The following is a 12,643-nucleotide window of genomic DNA, read 5'->3' as shown; positions in this document are numbered from 1 at the left end:
GTGTTTCTTAGTTGACTTAGAAGGTAAACAAATCTAAAGCCAGTTAGTTCTACACTCGCACGTGAAGTCGCGCCGTTATTTCACGCCGTGAATGTATGCCGCGATCCACGTGTGAACTGGGTCCCTCCACACTCGCAAGTCTTGTTCGTAACGTTGACGATGCGTTTACGTTCGCGCCGCAAACCCTTTGTCGCGGACTAAAAACCGACACTGATCGGGGAAAGGCGCGAAGCGTGAACGCGAAGACGTGAACAACATCTACACTCGTGATTCGCAGTTGTCGCGGGCTTTCGCGGCTGTTCGCGCCGGGAGCGTAGAGCCCACTTAAGAAACCTTCTGGGAGAAAAGCGTAAGCAAAGCGATTTGCCCGGTGTTTTAGACCTTTTTGAGTTAAGTTTCACGATTTCATTATCAGTTTGCGGTAACAAGGTCCTATGGGCAACATATAGTGCGCCTCTTTCGCATTTCCGTGAGGAGCTACCTGTTTACCTTTTAAGCATTTTTAAATTCAGTTTTCGCACTAACTCGTCTGATACGGGAGGTTTGGAAGCAGTGCCATATGTTTTCATAGTAGTATTGTTGTGTCAGCCATGATGCATCCGTAACACGTCTATCGCTTCAGCCACGACCCACGGAAATGTAGCTTAAACGTCACTTGATTAGATGCAGTCGTTACATCGGAAACTGGCGTATTTCCAATATAACGAAACAACGCCTCCACGATTCAATTTCGATAACACAGCTTTCACAGAACTGCAAAATTAGAGTGCTTCACAACATTCCATCATACTCTCGTTACTATAAAATTTATAATATGATGCCTTTTGAAAAGAGCAACTGGTAAGTTTATTGACAGCTCTTCACAGTAGAAATTGCTTTCCGAAAAAGTGTGGTGTAGGTAGAGGATTATTTACTTACAATATCGTCTGATGTTTGAAATTTTCTTTAGAGATTTATTGACTTTTGATTGTGTCTACATACTGTCTATATGTATATTTCACTACTTTGTCTGCATTTGCTTTGCCAACTAAAATTCACAGTTGTAATTCACAGACTTGTGGGTTTTCTTCATATTTTAAAAATCATCACAAAATTGTTATCTTTTCTAATTAAAATAAGAATAATCTTTATATATCGTGCAGTGTTATTAAAATACGCTCAAGTTCTGAACGAAATCGAAGCGAAATTGCGCATAAACATTAGTATGTTAACCATGAACTGCGTAGCAGTCGGTGGCTGACGTAACTCTATTATCAAATGAGACGTGAACTTCGGGGGTTAGAGGGAGACGATAACCTGTGAAATAAAAGTTGATTGAAATTCCTGTCTTTTTAACCCCCGACCCAAAAAGAGGGGTGTTATAAGTTTGACGTGTGTATCTGTGTATCTGTGTATCTGTGTATCTGTGTATCTGTGTATCTGTCTGTGGCCTCGTAGCGCCTAAACGAATGGACCGATTTTAATTTAGTTTTTTTTGTTTGAAAGGTGGCTTGATCGAGAGTGTTCTTAGCTATAATCCAAAAAAATTGGTTCAGCCGTTTGGAAGTTATCAGCTCTTTTCTGGTTTTCTTATTACTTTTATCCCAGGACCACCAGAGGTTACGTATTTTCTGACACAGGAAATAATCTGAACAGGAAAAAAGTAGTGTTAGTAAGTACTAAGAAAGCATGCCTAGCCTACGTGCTAGCTTGCTTAGACGGCCAATTTTCAGGTATCTGATAATCAAGGTACATAAAAACATTACTTATCTCACGTAAATTCTTCAAACTGATTTTTGCGTATATTTTAGGCAATATCCTTAAAAATATGTCACCAATACTCCCAGACACTTCCCGCGTCGGCCGTATTGCTTTGCAGACGCTTTAAAGCTCCCAAAATAAGTAATTACTTAACTGCACGTAAATTCTGATGCTCCATTTTTATATATGTCCACCAGACAACTATTTTAAAACCTTTTACAAGAAGACAGACCGATCCATAGGGCCAATCATCCCCTAAATTCAATTTTAATGCCTCTGTGGGTTTGAGCGCGAGGGCATCATTATCTACGCGCATGAGACTGAGTAAGACATGTATTAGGATATATTGACTTCTCTCTCACTCTCTTATAGTTTACTTATGTCAATTAATTATTAATATTAAAAAAAATCTGCTAAAAATTAAAAAAATTGGAGAATTTACGTGAGGTAAGTAATGTTTTTATGTACCTTGATTACCTGATACCTGAAAATTGGCCGTCTAAGCAAGCTAGCAGGTCTGTAGGCATGCGTTCTTAGTACATAGTAACACTACTCAATCGTCCACATTTCGTTCGTCAGAAAATACGTGACGGCTGGTGGCCCTGGGATCTTTCACTATTGTAACAGAGGTTCATAATATTATGTCAATTGGCAAATGTCAAGTTGTCAAGATGGACGTTGCCTAGATACATAATTATTTATTTGAAAATAATGTTTTGGAAAACTCCGATACTTTGGATCGTAGGCGCGGAGTTTCTAATTTATAAAATATTATAATCACAGTTAAACGAGAAAACATCAATTCAATTATAATATCCAACAGTCAACCAAAGGCCACGAACAATCAACCCAAACCCAAACCATAGTCAAACTATTTTTAGGGTTCAGTAGGTATCTGTAGAAAAAAAAAGATGTAGCCTCGACTGTTGTAGTCGCGTAAGCGTGCATGGCACCATTAAATATCGTAGGAGGCGATGACCCTCCGCGCGGCTGAGGTTCCCGCATCGTAGTCGCTTTGTCGCGCAGGTTTGGATGATGCATTAGGCGCACCTTCTTTTTATTTTATCTGCTTGAACTCAGCTTATTTACTTTGACAAAATACGTTTAAAATTCATCATCATCAGGATCAACAGCACAAGTCTCCTCTCAGAATGAGAAGCTACCACACTGGCCAAGCACGTATTGGCAGACCTCACGCACCTTTGAGGGAGCATTATGGCCAACTCTCAAGCATGCAGGTTTCCTGACGGTGTTTTCCTTCACCACTTCGTTGTCTGTCTGTGTGTCATCTTTCAAGAGAATCAAAACTTATAAATTGGGTACTTCCCGTTTACGTAGAATCATGAAAGGCAGGTAGCAATATCTTATAGCCCAAGCACTCTACTCCTGTGGCCCAAGTAAAGAGAAAAATCCGACAACTGAATTGTCATTACATTAAAAAAAAACTTGTACGGAACTCTTCATGTGTGAGGCAGACTCGCACTTGACCGGTTTTTGAAAGTTATGTCAAATAAAAATTTGACATGCAATAACAAACAAAATGAAATACAAGCCACTTTATTCCTTATTTCATCGGGTGAAAGTCGATTTCAATTTAATCGTAGGTATATCTTGAAAACGAACTATTATACGACTACGTAAAATGGGTACATTTTTAAAGCAACGACATGTTAGAAACAGATATTTCGTTTTGGTCGTGTTAAACTATGTGAGTCATTCAGATAATTCTTGATTTAGTGATGTTCGGTCAAAAATATTTCATGGAACGTATAATTAACATAACATTGATGTTACTTTTGAAGAGATATTAGCTGCCTTATTGGATTTATATTATTATAGAAATTGGGTTTTAGAATGGCACAAATAAACGGTAATTTATGAATAAAAGTTTAAAAAGCGTGAAATAAAAAATTAAATTAAAAATTTAAAAAACCCCCGACACATAAACCTCTAAAAAGTAAAAAAATAATAGGTAAATAGGTATGGGCCCTTTAAGAATAGTATAAATAGTAAAGTTTTTATCCAAGCGTTCGTTGCGTCGGGGGACCGCTAAAGACTATTCTTTCTACAACAGATGACTTTCATAGTTTATCATAGGTAGCGGTCCCCTGGCGCAACGAGCGCTTGGATAAAAACTTTACTATTTATACTATTCTTAAAGGGCCCATACATATTTACCTATTATTTTTTTACTTTTTAGAGGTTTATGTGTCGGGGGTTTTTAAATTTTTAATTTAATTTTTATTTGAGACAGACGTTGTGGAACTGGATCTCGTGGACAGTCTATAATATGAGTGACCTAATTTTTATAGGAGTGATATGATGTTCTTTCTTGTTTTCGACTTCACAAGTACTTACCTACTAGAAGTTTAGACGTATAATGTAAGGGTATATTGTTTGTCTGTTTATACAGCATGTTTGGTAATTAGTATATAATGACGACACGTACCCATGCTACTTTGATCAGATAAACACAATGCTGAAGTATAATGACGAAATAAAATTATGAAAATTTCCATACAAAATTTTAATTTTTTTTAATGTCCAAGTTTTCATGGCCCTAACGTGCCCTAACTCACTGAGATCATTGGCCTTGGCCTATCTAAAGATGGTCAACGATCTCAGTGAGTTAGGGCGCGTTAGGGTCATGAAAACTTTGACATAATTAAAAAAAAAATTGTATCGTTTTTTTTTAATTTTATTTCGTCATTACACTTCAGCATTGTATTTATCAGATCAAAGTAGCATGGGTACGTGTCGTCTTTATATACTAATAATTACCAAACACCCTGTATTTCCGATAAATTTTGCCAATTAGACTTGATACATGAGGTATCGTTAGCTTCTTGATAAATGGAGGAGAGTGGATATGACAAACAAATTATATGTTTGTTAAGAAAAAAATAACTTTATACTTAGCTTAATGATAAGATGACTGTTGTCTAAATGATCTGAACCAAGACGGATCTGATTTTCATGAATAAATAATAATCTACAAATTGTACCAAATAGGTACCTAAGTGTTTTTTCGGATTCCAGGGCAGAGATAATAATTTGGCCTTCTACTAAGTTGGCAAAAAATGCGTAGAGAACTTCATTAAAGCGAGTTTCGTGCTCGTTAGCAGTGGTTAAGTATTTACTTAATGAAGTGAAAAAGGCGTCGTTTTATTCTTTTTGTTTTTAAGATGGTTAGATATTGTTATTAATGTCCTTCGATCAACTAAGCTTAGTGAAACGGTGAACTCTCATATTGCTAACTTATCTTGCTTAAAAATCTTTTTAATTTAAATAATTGCTTATAGTTATCTTGTTTTTTAGCCTTTCATTTACTAACAATATACTTAGCATCATTTAAAAAAATGTTTACAAATTGAAATAACATAAACAATAAAAAATTAAGTAACAAAGTTTATTGGTTGTAATAATTTTCTCTTTAGCCAAAATATTTGTCAAGTTATAAACATTTTTGAAGCTGGTTATGCAATTTTACTCTAGTTCTCGACTTGTTATTTTAAAACAGGAAATGTGCACATTAAACTACCGAAGTCCACCGAGCAAGTTCTTCTAATAGCGTAGTATGATTTAACTCAAAGATGGGCCAACTTTGCTCAAATGGCTTTTGTTTTATTGCGTACGTGTGTATTATCTTCACGTTAAAACTTTATTGTGAAAAACTATCGTTGGAAGAATATTGTACAATATTCCGCCATATTTGAAACTTGGGGCGCAATTTTTACAGGTTCCGTCCCTCAAGAGGAAAAAAGGAAACCTTATAGGATTACTTCGTTGTCTGTCTGTCCGTAGTGTATGTCAAGAAATCTATAGGGTACTTCACGTTGACCTAGAATTAATTTTAGCCGGTAGGGCAGGTAGGCAGGTCTTAGGTAATAGCACACGTAAAGGGAAGAATCCGAAAAACTAGCTATGCTAGCTAGCTATGTGCTAGCAACCTTGTGCCTTTTCTGCTATAGTTCAAATTAATTTATAATAATAAGTGGTTGTATGTTGTTACGTATTGGAAGACACTGTCTCCTGAAATACAGTTTTCACTGCAACAGGAGGCAGGGCCTCTGACTAAAGGCCGATTCACACCAATTGCGTATGCAGCACGTACACGTGACACGTGCGTAGTGACGCGTGTTAATCCATAGACATAACTGCACGCATTACGTCTACGTGAACGTTCACGCCACGCAAGCTGTATGCCACGTTTCATACAGTTCCATATATTACAACGCAATGGTACGCGCTACGTCTACCAATTACGCCACGCTTACGTTGCCTGTGTGAACGAGCTGTTAAGCTTGTAAACCCTACGTTTTGTTAAGTTAATAAAGATTTATTTATTTATTATTCTGTGTCGATCGGCGCAGCAATAGGACCAGGTTTTTAAGCGAAATAACTTTTTTATAGTTAAGTACTTATTTTATGTTATTTTACACAACAGTGCAAGTAGATGGGACAAGTTCTCTCAAATAGGTTTTGTTCTATCACGTACGTGCATTATATTCTCATTAAAAGTTGACGTAATACGATGTACTCGTAGATAGAAACGTTGTAGGAAGAAGATTGTTGACGAAGATTTTACACGTTTCGATGCTCGGTCGAGCAAAGCAAGGTCGAGTACAGACAAAAGAGAAAAATACTGAACTGCAAGACAATGTTGTGTTTCTTTCAAAAAAACAACACCTAAATCAACCATCAGATTTCTTACCTTGGATTAAAAAAATTTACTTTCAGTGATTCAAAAACTGTGCCAAGTAAAATTTAAGCATTTGAATCTTTCCTCGAAGTACACGCAAAGTTCGTACTAAAAGTAGTTATAATTATTTCATCTTCGATACAGTGAAAATACTTATCATTTTTCATTAATATCAAGATCCAATTTTGGTAGCTACTGATAATTTGCTTATCTTTACTAAAAATGGAAAACTGGAACTGAAAGTTTCAAATTTTTTTAATTGAAAATATTACAATAAACTTAAAGCTAGCCTTATCTAATTACTGTAAAAATTATGCCCGCGTGGAATGGTGCCAAGGATACCGGGTTCGGGGTTCCATTCCACGCTGGACAGCCAGGCTGATCCGTTGCGCAAAAATTGAGCCACCCCTTCTTTCACTAAATGAGGCTATTAATTATTTATTAATGGCGGTGAAACGTCTCGTAAATAAATTTTAGCACTGAGATTCTATATCATTTTCAAATATAGTAACATTTATATTAAGAGTGTAGTAATACTAACTATATTATAACGAAGCATAATGCATAGTTTGGTGACCACGAGTTCGCACTAAGCTGGTAATCGCTTCAGCTCAAAGACGCGTCTATTGTGTTCCCAGTTCCCTCTAACGTTTGCTTTGTAGGTATAATACGAGTGCTTCATGCTGTAATACACTTGACAGTAGACAAGCGGCTTTTGTCACATGGTTCGATTGGATTATCCTCATCACTGACTTTGATCGATCATATTTTGTGAGCGCTGTCTTATCACTAAGTACCTACTTAATATTAAATACGAAAATGTGTTTGTTTGTTAGTTTGTTCTTCAATCACGTCACAACGAAGTAACGGATTGATGTAATTTTTGCATGGGTATATAGTTAAAGACATGGAGAGTGGTATAGGCTACTTTTGATCCCATTTTTAAAATCCTAAATACACGCGAACTAAGTTGCGGGTATCATCAGCTAGTAACTTATAGGTTGGAGGTGTTATGTCAATTCCAGGATGGGTCAATTTGGGACATCATGGGTTCTAATAATATCAAACTGGTATTAGTCTAGATCGGTGGGAGGCTTCGGCCGTGGTTAGTTACCATCCTATTGGACAAGCCGTCCGGTTCGATGCTGATTTGAGGTATGGCTTTCATACACTGCTAAACCCCTGCAGGTTAGTCTCTAGGTTAGTCCACTTTCATCTTAGTCAGCATTGATACTAACTTATTATTTTACAAAAAAAAAGCAAGGTCCAATATCATTATTAATTTGACCCTTAGCTCCCAAAAAAGGAATTAAGGCAGCTTGTTTGCGAAAAAATTACATGAATTTAGTACGTGGAATGATAAGGATACTATTAAGTTACTCATGAAAACAGGGTATGTCTTTTAGCAATGAAAAATACGATGCAGAGAAAGATTTTACTTCTGCGGAAAAACAAACATTCCAAGCGTACCAAAGACTGCCTAAGATTTGCTCTTATCGGAATATACAGCTATTTTCTACAAAAACATTTTTAGTTTGTCAGTTGCTACCACCGATGCAACAAGACATGTCACGTGTCCTGTCCGTTAGATGCTTCCACGCTGCATTATTGAAAAATGTTCGAAATTGGACCTACTCTTTGGTATAGGAATAGCAACCGCACGTTGGCACCTGCCTTGAATAGGTGAATAAACTTTAAGTATAACTTGAGGCTTCTTTCGTACATAAAACTATATACAAGTAGGTACTTACATATTTTGATGGTTAAACAATTATACAAAAAATACAAACCTATCAGTTTTCTAGATTTACTGCCATTTTGTGTACCATTTTATATCGTAGTGTCTCGAGGTGCTTTTGAAAACAGACCTACTTGACAGAAACTTGAACATTTTGAAGGAAATTCTGAGACACAAAACCTTCAAACCAACTTTATTTAAGGTATAAAGGTCGACTTAGGGCTGTTAATCCGCACTAGGGAATAAATGGTTCATGGGTCTAAGGCATGTCTAAGGCCTTTAGAGGCTTCATAATATGCATAAATACATTTCTTGTTTTTGTTCAGAAGGTGGAATGGATGTTATGGGTATTACGTACAAGGTGATTTGTTTCTCGTGCCATTTGGGATATAACACTGTTTAATTTGACTGAGTAAAAAGAAGCCTTTCTCCATCCAGGATGCATGCATCTGTGCCTCGTCAAATTTGGTTCAGCTGATGGACCGTGAGAAGGTATTAATTAGACAGACAGATGCCTATACTTTTATCCATCCTCCATACTTTATTAATATTTTGTCTGTCTGTCTGTCTGCTAGATTTTCACGGCCCAAAAGTTTAACCGATTTTGATAAAATTTGGTACAAAGGTAGCTTGCATCCCGAAAATTGACATAGGCAAAAAAATAAAGAGTTCCCACGATAAAAAAAAAAACTAAATCCACGCGGACGAAGTCGCGGGCATCCTCCAGTTATTAATATTATCTTATATTATTTATAAGTGTAGATTGATGCCTTATTTGGAATACTGGAAGGTATGGTTCCCGAAATCGCAAACATCGAAATGGTAAAGTGAGGCCGCGAATGTGTATAAAAGTAGCAAGCCACAGCAACAAAGCTGTTGCAAATATGCAATCCGCATTGCGCATTTCATACGTCAATTTTGCCACTCTGGGTACCTATCGATATACCGCGCTGAAAATTGGTACATCCGACTTGTGATACGGGCATGGCAATGGATTTGTAGCATTCGATATCGTAGATATTATTATATGGATGTATTTTTCTCTATTGTTTTAGTCTATTTGAACTATCATGTTACAGGTAAATATGACATGGCTGAATTTTTAATCTAGCATGTTTATCATTTGAATAGTTATGCGTGTTTTAGCGTTTAGTATCGTGAGTTTCATTATGATTATAGTAGGTACGGTCGGACTCAGAATTCAAATAGCAATTCCGCGAAACTATTGCATCAAAAAGCTGTCGCACTTATGACCTTTTCTATAAACACGCCACACACATCTAACGCGTGTGCATAACCGCGCCGCGCGAATATGAACATTAAGGTGCTAAACGACTTACGGCCTTTGACTGTACATGGTGTATGACCGGCAAAATCTCACGTAGTTAGGTATTTAGTGGTATATATCAACATACCTATACAATATACATACTAGTAGCACAGTTCACGAGAGTTATGAAACTTGTAACAAAACGTCGAGCTTCACCGAAACTTGCAGGCTTCAAATGTAGGTAGGCTAGGTAGGCTATGAAACGACTTAGTAAGAGGTAGGTATCTTTGGTTTCACGTCACCTAATAATTTGATTGATATCGATTCAAACCGAAAGTTTACTCACTCTAATTCACTCTGCCAGTAGCCCGAGCACAATCAGTGTGACAAGTTCTCTCTCGTGGTAAAAATACGTTGATGAAAAATCTACGATAAAGTAATATGACTGATTTCGCTTGGATTGCAGACCTGTGTTTAAAACCATTATCGAATCAACCTTGTAACTTATTTGCTAAGGAAATATTTGTTCTGTATTCCGTAGTTTGTACTAGTTCAACATAAAATCTTACTAATTGGACTTGTAATCGAATTTTAATGTTTCAGCTTCGGTAATCCTCAATTTCAGCCGTAAGTCCAGATTAGAGTTTGGCAGCAGTTTCCAAATCTTTAAGCCTTTAAGATCACCTCTCGCAGAACTCAAGTCCAGTCAAGTTCTGTCAAAGCCAACAGACTAATAATAACTGTCCCGTGGTACATAAATCAAGAGAAGTATTAAAATAGAATGCAAGTGAAAATTAAAAAAGTTGTAGTAGGCCTACTACCAACTACCAGATGAAAAAAGAAACATTTTCGATCACGCACATTTTATTCAATTGCCTTTTATACAAAAATTTAATCAAGTAGGTACCGTAGTATATCGAATTTATTGAAGGCTGGTTTGTATGCACGATTGAGCGCGCTACCCCGATTGCAAATGCCGCCCACGGTGTGCATTTCAAACGTCAATTTCAGAGCGCTTCTGATACCTACATCGCGCTGAAAATTGTTACATCCACCTGGCTTTCCATATGAAATTCGCAACAATTTTTACTATTCAATCCTTGACAGCAGCATTGAAATGTACGTTGACATACTATTGCGTGATTTACTGCCAGACTTATGGAAGATATTGACGTGACAACGTCTTATAATTCGATAGAGCCGGCTGCACGCACGAAACATGACTCATGCGGCGTTACCTCGCTCTGAGGCGTTCCATGTAAGGCAAGTGCAAGCGAGAGCGCGGAACGAGCGACAAAGAAGCACAATCGGCCTTTGCTGTCACGTTCAACTATCGTCAGTAAACCGACTTTACAGATAACCAATTTTTTTTGGTAGCTTAAAGGATTTCATTGGGTCAGGCCGTAGTATACCAAGTGCTAATATTGGAACTTACGTCTTACATTTATCTACGTATTCATGTAGGTACAATGATATCAATAGGTTGGTAAATCGATTTAAAAAATTACTCAAATCGGTTCAGAAATCTCGAAGATTTTGGTGTACATAGGTAGAAAACACAACTCCTCCTTTTTTGAAAATCGTTTAAAAAGTATGCTATTTTAATCCTCTAGTTGTCTGTGATAGTCCTATCAAAATAGGTTCAGCCGTTCTGAAGAAACCCGGCAGACGGACAAAAAAATTTTAACGTTGTACCTAATTCAGTTATGGTACAGTTCAAATAACCATATATCAATAGCTTATGAGGTAGTTATTTCGAAATTATAGATTGACACTTCAATTTTATTTGTTAGTATAGATTAAAGTCTGGCTGTATTAAAATGATTTTCCCTAATTCGATCCTGGGACTTGAACCCGGGACGCTTGCAGACGAATAAGCTAATAACTACTAATCTATTAGGCAAACTCTCCCTAGTTGGTCTAGTAGTCAATAAATACGTCCTCGCGCATTGCTCGCAGATCGCTTGTCAATGCCTATTGTGCAGAGATCAGTAATTCTCTAGCATTGATGCCGGCTTTATAGTATTATCGGTGATATATGCACCCCTCAGTGCCAAGTCTATCATGAATTGTTCCGTCCTAGTTAGTATTTATGTTAGATGGATGTGTTGCTGGGTCATAGCGGACAAGTGTAATTATCTTTTACTTTAATATGTTATATTATGCTAATACCAGACAACAAACTCGCCAACAAACTGAGTTCATGTGCATTATCTATACTAATAAATAAAATCGAAAAATAGACGATACCCGCTACTTCATCCTCGTGGATTTAGGTTTTTCAAATACCCGTGGGAACTCTTCAGTTTTGCGGTATAAAAAGTTGCATACGCTTGCTAGTTTGTCACGGCCCAACCATTTAACGGATTTTAATGAAGTTTGGTTCAGAGTTAGCTTACATCCCGGGGACGGAGATAGGCTTTTTATCCCGGAAAAGCAAAGAGTTCATTTGCAGTTAAGCGATTCATATGAAATGTGGTACAGAGATAGCTTGCATCCCACCAACCGACATAGGCTACTTTTAATTCAGGAACATCATAGAGTTCCCACGGGATTTCAAAATTTTTAATCCACGCGGACAAAGTCGCGGGCATAATCTAGTATCATGATATTTTGTCATTAATAATAATAAATTGCCATCAGCTGTAGGGTTGCCAAGTGCAAAACTAGTAAACGAAAGCTTCTTCTGAGCACTTCAATTATGCAGACATTTATATTGCTACTTAGGTTAAAATATTCTTTCTGGTTCTCATTTATAAAGGTTTAAAACAAACAGCCTTAAAGTTTCGCAAGCTTTTAATATTAATGAGAAGTTTTTGTTACAAGCGGAGTGAAGTTTGTTTATTCGTTGTGAATTTATCGTTAGAACATGTTGTGGTAATGCACACATTTTGATAAAAGTTTACTATTGTTATTGAAAAATGTAATGAAAAACACTTAGGTTTTATGAAATAATTCATGAAATAATCAAATAACAACTGATTCGCATCTGATTCGCTCTGATAGAATTTTTGAATATAGATATCCTTTCCTAAAACTACTGAGCAACTGCTGAGTTGTAGAATCTGCTTTCTGAAACAGTGGCAGAGTCTTGATATATCACAAATGGCACAAGTTTTTCTACTCGAATAAATAAATTTATTTTATTATATTTCATTAAGTGACTGGGTTATGAAACAAGTTTTATTATAAG

At 36.7% G+C, this 12,643-nt stretch overlaps 1 long non-coding RNA gene across 1 annotated transcript; it reads left to right on the top strand.

Moving 5' to 3' along the window:
• Positions 1-335: 335 nt before the first annotated feature.
• On the top strand, positions 336-11,518 carry LOC123870902. Its single transcript, XR_006797174.1, has 3 exons — positions 336-389; positions 5,566-5,575; positions 11,509-11,518. It is a non-coding gene; the product is annotated as an uncharacterized LOC123870902 (long non-coding RNA).
• The last annotated feature ends 1,125 nt before the right edge of the window (positions 11,519-12,643 follow it).

Source organism: Maniola jurtina, chromosome 13 (genome assembly GCF_905333055.1).
Source record: "Maniola jurtina chromosome 13, ilManJurt1.1, whole genome shotgun sequence".
Lineage (NCBI taxonomy): Eukaryota > Metazoa > Arthropoda > Insecta > Lepidoptera > Nymphalidae > Maniola > Maniola jurtina.
This window is presented reverse-complemented; position numbering and strand designations above follow the sequence as displayed.